The following is a 9688-nucleotide window of genomic DNA, read 5'->3' on the forward strand; positions in this document are numbered from 1 at the left end:
AAAAAAAAAAAAGGATAGGTGAAGTTTCAATCAACCACTTTTGTCCCCTGAAATTTTGGGATAATATTGTGTCAACTTTTTCAGATCTAGCTTATCACTCCCCTGTTATAAAATTAATTATTTAAATTAACTGAGTAAACATTCCTAGCACTAATGAAAATAAACTACTGAATTTTTTTGTAAAATGAAAAATGGAAGAGGAGAGACTTGATCTTTTTCTATGTGCCGGACACATTCAGGATTCATGCAGTTGGCAATGAAGAGTTCTTGAAGGCACAGTTAATTTATTCATACAAAATATGTATTGAGTTTTTACAACATTCCAAGTGCTATACTAATATCTGACTGAACAAAAAAAGATACAGTCCCTGCCTCTTTCTTGCACATATTTAGTTGAAAGAAGACAATATACAAACATTTTATAAAATCCTGTGATTTTAAGAGATTTAGGTGGAGAATAGGGCAGGAATTTGGAGAATTACAAATGTTACATATTTTAATGGGTCAGGACAATCATCTATGAGGCAGTAACAACTGAGCAAAAAAATGAATAAAGTGAAAAATGAACATCTAGAGGCAAAATATTCCAAGTAGAAGAAAGAATAAGAACAAGGACTTTGAGACAGGAATACAAATGAAAAGTTTATGGAATATCAAGGAGGCATGTGATGCTGGGAATCACATTGATATCCCTGCAAATACGAGGAGGCAATTATACATAAGTGAAGGTTGACCTTAGCTTAAACATGGACAGTTCATCAGGGCAGAACATGTGATACAGGTGCGTACATAAATAGATGTGGTTAAGGAAACTTTTGGAAAGTTTCTTGTTTATTTTTGCCAGTGAAATAGGTCATCAGCTGAAGATGGGGATGGGAAAGGATATTTAAGTGTTTCAAGTAAAGAGATAAAGGTACAAAATACTCAGAATGCAAAATGACATGAGATTAGAAAAATGAAGTGTGAGTTCTAGATAGAAGAAAAGGTCCATTTGACTTTCAAGAACAAAAATTCTAAGTCAGCATGGTTGAGGGATTTTCTTCAGCTCCATTCAGCACCATAGGTGAATGAGCAGAATTGTGTGAGGGTTCAATTTAATCAAGGTTTTGGCTTTTAAAGGACTTAAAATGATGCAAGAGAATAAAAATGGCATGAAGTTAATGGAATAGAGTGATTACTACTGATCATGAAATTTAACCCAGATGTGAAGGGAAATTAGAACATGAGAGAGATTTTTTTAAAGTGAAATCTCTTCACAGCAACCTGGATGGACTTAGAGTCTATAATGTTGAGTGATCTATCACAGAAACAAAGAACTGAGTATCACATGCTCTCACTCATAAACGGACCTTGAATAATTATGGTAATACTATAAGAAAAGATTTGGCAGTAGCGGGAAACTGCCGGGGAGTGGGAGGAGGTGGGATTGGTAGTTGTGGGAATCTGCCAGGGGAAGGGGAAGCACACCTCATCAACAAGGGTATCCACATAATGAACATTTGTATACATAACCCTGAATTATACCCTACATTTTAAAAATAAAATAATTAAAAGTTTTTAAAAAGTGAAATATCTGACTAAATTAATCCATGGATCACAAATCCTGGTCAGTGAAAGCATTGTTGAATCCAAGGTATTACTGAGTGTGTGTTAGAAAAAAAGGAAAGTGTCAATTTGGTATTATGAAGAAATTACAATAGATGTGACAAAGCCTAGTATATGTCCATAAGAGTAGTAGAAGCCAAGATCATTGGAAAAGAGAAGGCTAAAAAAAAAAAAAAAGCCAGAGAATTAAAAGAATTCTCTTTATGTTCACTGAAACCAGCAATAAATAAAATAGTAGTACAGTAGTAGTATTTTGAGAGACTGGCTTTGAGTCATGAGCTGAAATTGTCACAGAATGAGTGAGAGTGTCTGAAGGTTGGTAGGTAATTTCAACAATATCAATAAGTGAAAAAGTCAAGATTCAAAACTATGGATTCTGATGAAGAACGGATAAGAAAATGAAAAGAAAATAGCAATATGAGGCAAATTGGAAACAAAACTACCTGGTTTAGAGCAACACAGGGGTTAAAGCAATTCACAGTTGATCATGACTGCAGAAGAGCTCAGGGAAGAGCAACGTTCACGTTAGAGAAAAGAGTGAACAACTTAGAGAAGAGACTAATGGTAAGAAGACTTTCACTCATAATTATTAATGAAGCCCCGAAAGCTCATGAGAAGGGTTTCAGTTCAGGATTGGGAGAGAGATAAAGGTGGAAGCAAAAAAACAGGAGAGTGGAGAGCCCTATGGGAATTAGAAAGAACAGATGAGTGATCAGGGAGTCACTACCTTCTTGTGGTAGTGACTACCATATGAGAAAGAATTGCCATAATAAAATTTATCATACTGATTAGAGAGCTTTGAGTATCCAGGAATATATAGCTTTCTAGAGCTACCTCTTGATTACCACCAAGAGAGGTATGGTAGGCTGATAATGGCAGATCTCTTCTGAGCCTCTTCAGGTATGCCTGTGGTACGCACCAAAAGAACCCTGGGACTAAATACTATTGGGAAAAATTTGCTGGAATATATCTTAGAGATTTTATTTGTACTCATTTAACATAAAATAATTTATTTTTAAAAATTATAAAAAGCAAATGTTACATAATGAATCTAACTAGGTATGGAACTGTAATGTGCCAAGTACTGTGTAAGGCACTTCACATACTCAAAATTATTTTCCCAAATATTGACTTTTTACTTTATAGATGAGGTATATTCTTTTTATGCCAATTTTGTTGAGTGTTTTTATGCCAATTTTGTTGAGGTCCAGTAGCATAGATGCTGAGTTTTATCAGATGTTTTTTCTGAATCTATCGAAATGGTCATACAGTTTTAAAAAATTTGTTTATTTATTTATTTGAGTTGGAGTCTCACTCTGTTGCCCAGACTGGAGTGCAGTGACCACTCCCGGCCACCGCAGCCGCAACCTGCTGGGCTCCGGCGATCCTTCTGCCTCAGCCTTCCAATTAGCTGGAACTACAGGCATGCGCTACCACGCCCAGCTAATTTTTTGATTTATTGTAGAGATGAGGTCTCACCAAGTTGCCCAGGTAGGTTTCGAACCCACGGGTTCAGGCAATCCACTCACCTCAGCCTCCCAAAGGTGCGGGATTACAGGCTGAGCCACCAAGCCCGGCTAGTTTTACACTTTCTTAATAAACATTTGACAAACAATAGTCCTTAATTTTAAAATATTTGAATTTTACAAGTAATTTTATAATTGGGCACTTACAAGTAATAAAAGTGTTACTTAAGTGAACATCATAGTATCCCGAGGTAAGAAAAATTTATATCTATGCACTTTGCTTTTGAAATTAAAGCCTTTAATTTATATAATGTTAATTTTATAATATTATACTCTTTGATTTATATAATGTCAATTTTATAATACTATACTATCTACTCAAACTTGTAAAAGAAGAAATAGACAATCTGAATGAGCCTATATATGTCTCAGGGGAAAAAATATTCATTGACAATAGAAATACTAGTTTAAATTATTTCCAAACTAATCTATAAATTCAATAAGTTTGATCAATATCTGAACAAGATTTTTAAAATCAAACTCAATACGTTTATTCAAAAAATCTATTTTAATGCTTTGAAAGGCCAAGAATATTGAAGTCATATATAAAAAAGAATAAAGAGATTACCAAATGTAACAAACATAATGCTCAATCTGAAGCTCTAGACATCAATTGCTAGTATAGGAATAGACAAATTACCAAATGAATAGAGCTCTGAACATATTCTTACATATATTCATAAAACTTTGATATAGGGCAGAAGGATCATGACAGGTAACTGGGGAAAGGAGGACAAGTCAATAAGCAGAACTGGAAAAAAATAGTTATTTGTGTCATTCATATGGAGAAAAGTTAAAATTAAATTTCTACTGCACATCCTACAAAATTTTCTGTTTAGTAAGGTTACAAATTGTATATATATACATAGATATTTTTTCTAGAAAAATCTTGGTATCTCTCTCTCTTTTCTTTTTTGAAGAGATAGTTTTGTTGGATATAGTATTCTTAATTGCCAGGTGCTCCATTCCTATCAGTCCTTGGATATAGACAAGACAGAAACCAGTCCTTAAGCAGCCATCAAAGCGTTGGACATAGGTGGTTTAGACGTTTTTTCTCAATTGCACCCCACAGTGTGGACTGGAAAGACCTCTGATGAGAGAGAATGAACAATTATGATTTTTCTCTCCAGGGAAAGATTTTAAACCAAAGACTTTTGCTTATGGATGCAGATGTGAGCTGTAAGGTAAAGGATGAATCAGTAAATTAAATAAAAAGAAATTGAAAATTAAAACATCTATAACTACTGCATCTTAGACTAAATGTTCATCATTTGTGTTGATCATGGAATTTTTCTTTGCCTTATTTTTCAGTCAGCCTGGTATGGCTAGCTTTGAGAATGTACAGCCACTCCCTTCACAGTTAGTCTATATTATACATTTGAAAATAAACAATAGCTCTCCATCATGGCCTTCTGAGCAGTCTAGTGTCCTATAAATTAATGACATTAATTTAATAATAGCAACCTTAACTGTACTGTGCTAATAATCTGATGTTGCAACCACGTTTTTTAAAAAATACTATATTAGTGTATTCATAGTAACATTTAAAAGGCTGAGAAGTACCACTTGATATAGGCACAAAATGGGCTTGCTTTTGATGAAAAAAGTATTGCTTTTAAGTAAAAAAGAAAAGCTTTTTTAAATCCATGTACCTGTAAGCATTATATAGTCCTTTGATTAACCATTTCTCTTTTTTCTACTTTTTCTTATATGTTCTTGAGCCCCGGCTATCATCTATATTGCTAAGGTACTAGGTATAAGCATTATGAAACATTCCATTACTCAGATAGAAAGGAGATTTGACATATCCTCCTATCTTGCTGGTTTAATTGATGGAAGCTTTGAAATTGGAAACATTTTTCCTCTTTTAATAACCATACTTATGGAGGTTTTTTGTTAGTTTATGTTTTTGCATACCTTATTACACTGGCTCTCAACCAGGGGTAAATTAGTCATTCAAGGGCAATTTGGCAATATTTGGTGGTTTTTGGTTGTCATAACTGGGTGGGGAACAGTTTGATGCTACTGATATTTAGGAGTAGAAGCCAGGAATGCAACTAAATATTCTACAATGCACGGTAGGGACTCAATACCGAAGAATTATCCAACCTAAAATGTTGATAGTGAGGATGTTGAAAAACCCTGTTCCTACAGAAACTCACAGCTTGCAAGGCTTTACCTCCCCTCTCTCAAGATGCCCCAGTTTGAAGAAAGGACTATGATTCTTATGAGAGTGGACTGTGATTCTTATTGCTTGAAGAGAGAGACTCCACTTTGGAGCAAGTTCTGTTAGACTTTCTCTGCTTAATTGAGTACAGAATTTGGGATTAAAAGTTTTCTTTTAAAGAACTTTAAAGATATTGCTTTGTTTTCTTCATTTTAATTTGAATTTGGCCAATAATAGTAAAGTTTATATAATTACTGAAATTATTCTTTCTTATTTTATGAATTGGAAGCTCATTATCTCTGCTTCTTTTTTCTTTTTCTTTTCACTTTTTAATTATTTGGAGAGACTCCAAAATTGTGTGTATTATATAGACCGCAGATGTTTTCTATGAGTTTACCGTTTATCTTTTAAGTTTATTTAGAATTTGCATAACTAATGAATATTTAAAAGTAATTATATTAGGAAGACCTCCCTATCATTTCCTTATGAATTCTAAATTTTTGTTATTCAAAGGCTATTAGACCCCACATGTCTTTCACTCTTCCACCCCATATGCTTATAAAAATCTAGAATTTTAGAATTAGAATGTTATTTGTTCTAAATTTTAATTCACTGTATGTCTCTTTTTATTAAGAAATTTATCCCTAATATTTTACTAAACTATGCATCCTTTTAATGATAATTATTTCAACATCATTATGTGTTTGGTTTCTTTGCTGATTTCTGTGTTATGAATCTTGTGACTTTAAGTTTCGTCTTAGTTTTTCTGGAGTATATCTTCAAGTAGAATCAGCCCTCTATATCTGCAAAGATAAAGAATACTGGAAAAAATAAGAATAAAAAATGACAATACGACAGTAAAAGTAATACAAGTAAAAACAATAGTTTAACAACCATTTACATAGCATAGTGTTAGGTATTGTAAGTTATCTAGAGATGACTTAAAGTATACTGGAGCATTCGTGTAGGTTACAAGCAATACAGCACCATTTTGCATATGTGACTTGAACATCTTCAGATTTTGATATATGTGTGGTGTCACCGAAGCAACCCGACGTGGATGCTGAGAGAGAACTGTAGTAATTTGTTTCAGAAAGAAGTGAACGCGTGGTGTATTTTCTAATCCCTAGCTTTTTGGAAAGTATATTTATTTTACTATCATATTCAAGTGACCGTTTTTCTAGGTATGAACTAAAAATTCAAAATAAAAAATTTTCAGAGTATTAAAACATTTATCTACTGTTTTGTAACACTCAACGTTTACATAAGAAATTATTTTCAGTATGATTTGCATGCACTGATATGCATCTCCTCTTTATTGTTGAAGCTCAGAAACTTTACCAGCATGCATCTAAGAATGTCTCTTTTTACAATACTTCTACTGGAAAAATGCAGAAACCTTAAAGGTGCAAGTTTTTTTTACAATAGAGAATTTATTTTGTTTCTTATTCATTTTTTTCCTCTATTTTTAAAATTTCCTTCTGAAACATGTATGACATAGATATTAAATTTTCTGGATATGTTTCCTTTTAAATTTTTTTCTTATTCATTTCTAAATTTTTATTTGTTTCAACAACCTTCTCTGATGCCATCTTATCGTATCAAGTTCTATTTAGTACTTTTTTATATTTCTAATTTGCAACATACTTTATTGTTCTCATTATTTTTAGACTGACAACACTGATTTCATGAATGTATAATAGCATGCCTGTGTACTTCTAAAGATACTAACTGAATTTTGTTCAAAGTTTTAACTTTTTTAGTTTAATCCTTATTTAAGTGTTTCTCCCTGCATCACTTTATCTGCTCATTCATGTTGGTGCTTAGCTATTGTGCTATTTTTCCCTAAAAATTCAGTGATTCTTGATTACTGTCTGTTCATTGCTATACATGAAGATCCAGATGTATCAGAATTGGTTGTGAATTCCTTTTCTTGGAATGTTTTTCTTTTACTTTTTAATTTAAATAATTTATATTCAACATTAATCTCAAATGGCCTCTCCACCAGGAAACTTTCCTGAATCCCCTAATTAATTTAATTAATATAAGCTCACCATTTCTGTCACCTAATAGTAACTCTGCCCACATATCTATTTTTATCACTAGTGTGTAAGTTTCTAGCAGATAAGTATCATTATATATATTTGACTCTGAGCACCATTGTAGGCATATAAATTTAAAAGAATACTAAAAATAAATGAAGAAATGCATGAATGATCAGAAGGTTTTTCCCCATTTTTCTCCATTCCGATGCAATTCACTCAACTCCAAATTCTTCAATAAAATTTTGCTTCACTAATATTGCCAAATAATGAAAGTCTATCATTGTATATATAAAACCTATTCCCCTTATTATTAGTACTATACAATTTTCCAATGAGTGGTTTAATGTAGGTGAGTTTACCTACTCAATTAAATTACACAGTCTTTGAGGGAAAGTACTATGCTTTGGGCTCTATTTGTATCCACTATGGAGCTTTCAATTTCATTCAATATGAAGTTGGACTAAGTTATATTAACATAATTGTGTTCTCTTTCTGGGAAATGTGCTCGTGATTGTGTTTGTAAGTTACTTTGGATCCAAACTATACAGACCAAAGTTGATTATGGGAATTGGAAGTATTTTAACTGTTTTACCACATTTCTTCATGGGATAGTAAGTGTTAAATAACTTTGTGCCATTGATTATTGTTAGTTTGTAAAATAGGCATACAATTTAATTTTTTTCCCATTTAAATAGGCAGTTATCTTTTGAGAAGACTACCCACGAAATATCTATAAAAATGGGGAATATTTTCTACATTAAATTATTTTTTCTTCATTATCATGGCCTTTGAAATAAGAATACACTAAAGTGTACCGTTTCATATAAAGTAAATAGGCTCTTTATAACTTGTGGGTATAGCATATATACTTCATATCTTTGCCTATAGGGTTTTGATTATATTCGGTAAGACTTCACCACTCAGCCAATTGCCATATAGGTTTTCCCACCACCATTTCCCTGAGTCTATTTTTCCTGAGGTCATTGTATATTTATGATTAGAGTCAAATGCTCGTGAGAAAAAAAAAAAAACAACCTTAAACATGGAAATGCCCTAAATAAGATAGAACTTATTTTTCACATAAAAGTGTATGTAGTTTGTCCAAGGATGATAGACACTGCCTATCATCATATTGCTGTGCCTTGCATTCCCTTGGCCTTGTGGTCCAATTGTGACTATGTATTTCCACACAATAAGATAGAAGAGAAGAAGAAACAAAGAGTGTGTGTAGGCTGGAGCTTAAGCAGAATTTTCAGAAGCATGTGGCTTCTACTGACTTCACATTAGCCAGCATTAGTTACATTTCACACATAGGTATAAAGATGTTAAGAAAAACAGGCTATTCCAGACTACCATGTTCTAAGATAAAAAATCCCAATTTAAATAACTAAAAAAGGTCAGAAGATAGGCTGTTGAGAGACAATGAGAAATTTCTACTAGACACTAATAACTTACTCATTGCCAAATCCAGCAATCACGCCTTTGGGTCACCACATTTAATTCTATTGTTTTTTACATTTGACTCTTTATAAGAACTTTCTTCTTAATGGCATTGCCCCTGCTTTTTTTCAACATATTAAACTGTTTAGATTCATTGTCTATCTTTGTGATCTCTTCATCATCATCCCTGTTGCTTTGTTCTGTTTCTGACATCATATCAGTGTCCCCAATTTTCTCTTTAATCTTATTCTATTATTCTTTATGTTTTGTAAGGAGAATATGCCTTAAATGCAACTATTATGGCTTTTTCTTTCATTGATCCCTGTGACTGAGGACCATATTCTTGACCTACAGTTCTCTAAATGTGCTATTCTATATCATACCTTTGCACCTGGTGTTTCTACAGTCTTGAATAGCTTTCTTTCTTTGTTTACCTACTAAACATCTACTAATCTTCAATATTCATTTCACACATCATTCTCACTTTAAAGTCTTCTCTACACCTCTTGCCTCCAAGCAAAACTAATCATACTATTTTTTGTAACTACCCAAGACCTAACATATTAAAATCCTTTATCATATATGGTTTATATTAGTGCAAAATTCCCCAAATAAAAAAATATTATTTCTAGTTCTTTGTATCTGAGCATAATGCCTTACATACTGCATGCTGCCTTTAGAGTTCACAGGGTGCCTAAGTACTTTTGGATGTTAGCATGTGTTCTTATTATAGCTTCATAAGTTCACCCTCATAAAGTTAAAATAGATTAAAAATTCTTTAGTAAATTTTGAAGTGTCAACCATTAGAGTGTGTGTGTGGGGGGGTTGTTTTTTTTGTTTTTGAGTTGGGGTCTCACTTTGTCACCCAGACTGGAGTGCAGTGGCCGCTCGCGGCCACCGCAGCC

The sequence above is a fragment of the Carlito syrichta genome, unplaced genomic scaffold (assembly GCF_000164805.1).
Source record: "Carlito syrichta isolate Samal-C Ts95f unplaced genomic scaffold, Tarsius_syrichta-2.0.1 Scaffold308809, whole genome shotgun sequence".
NCBI classification, from domain to species: Eukaryota; Metazoa; Chordata; class Mammalia; order Primates; family Tarsiidae; genus Carlito; species Carlito syrichta.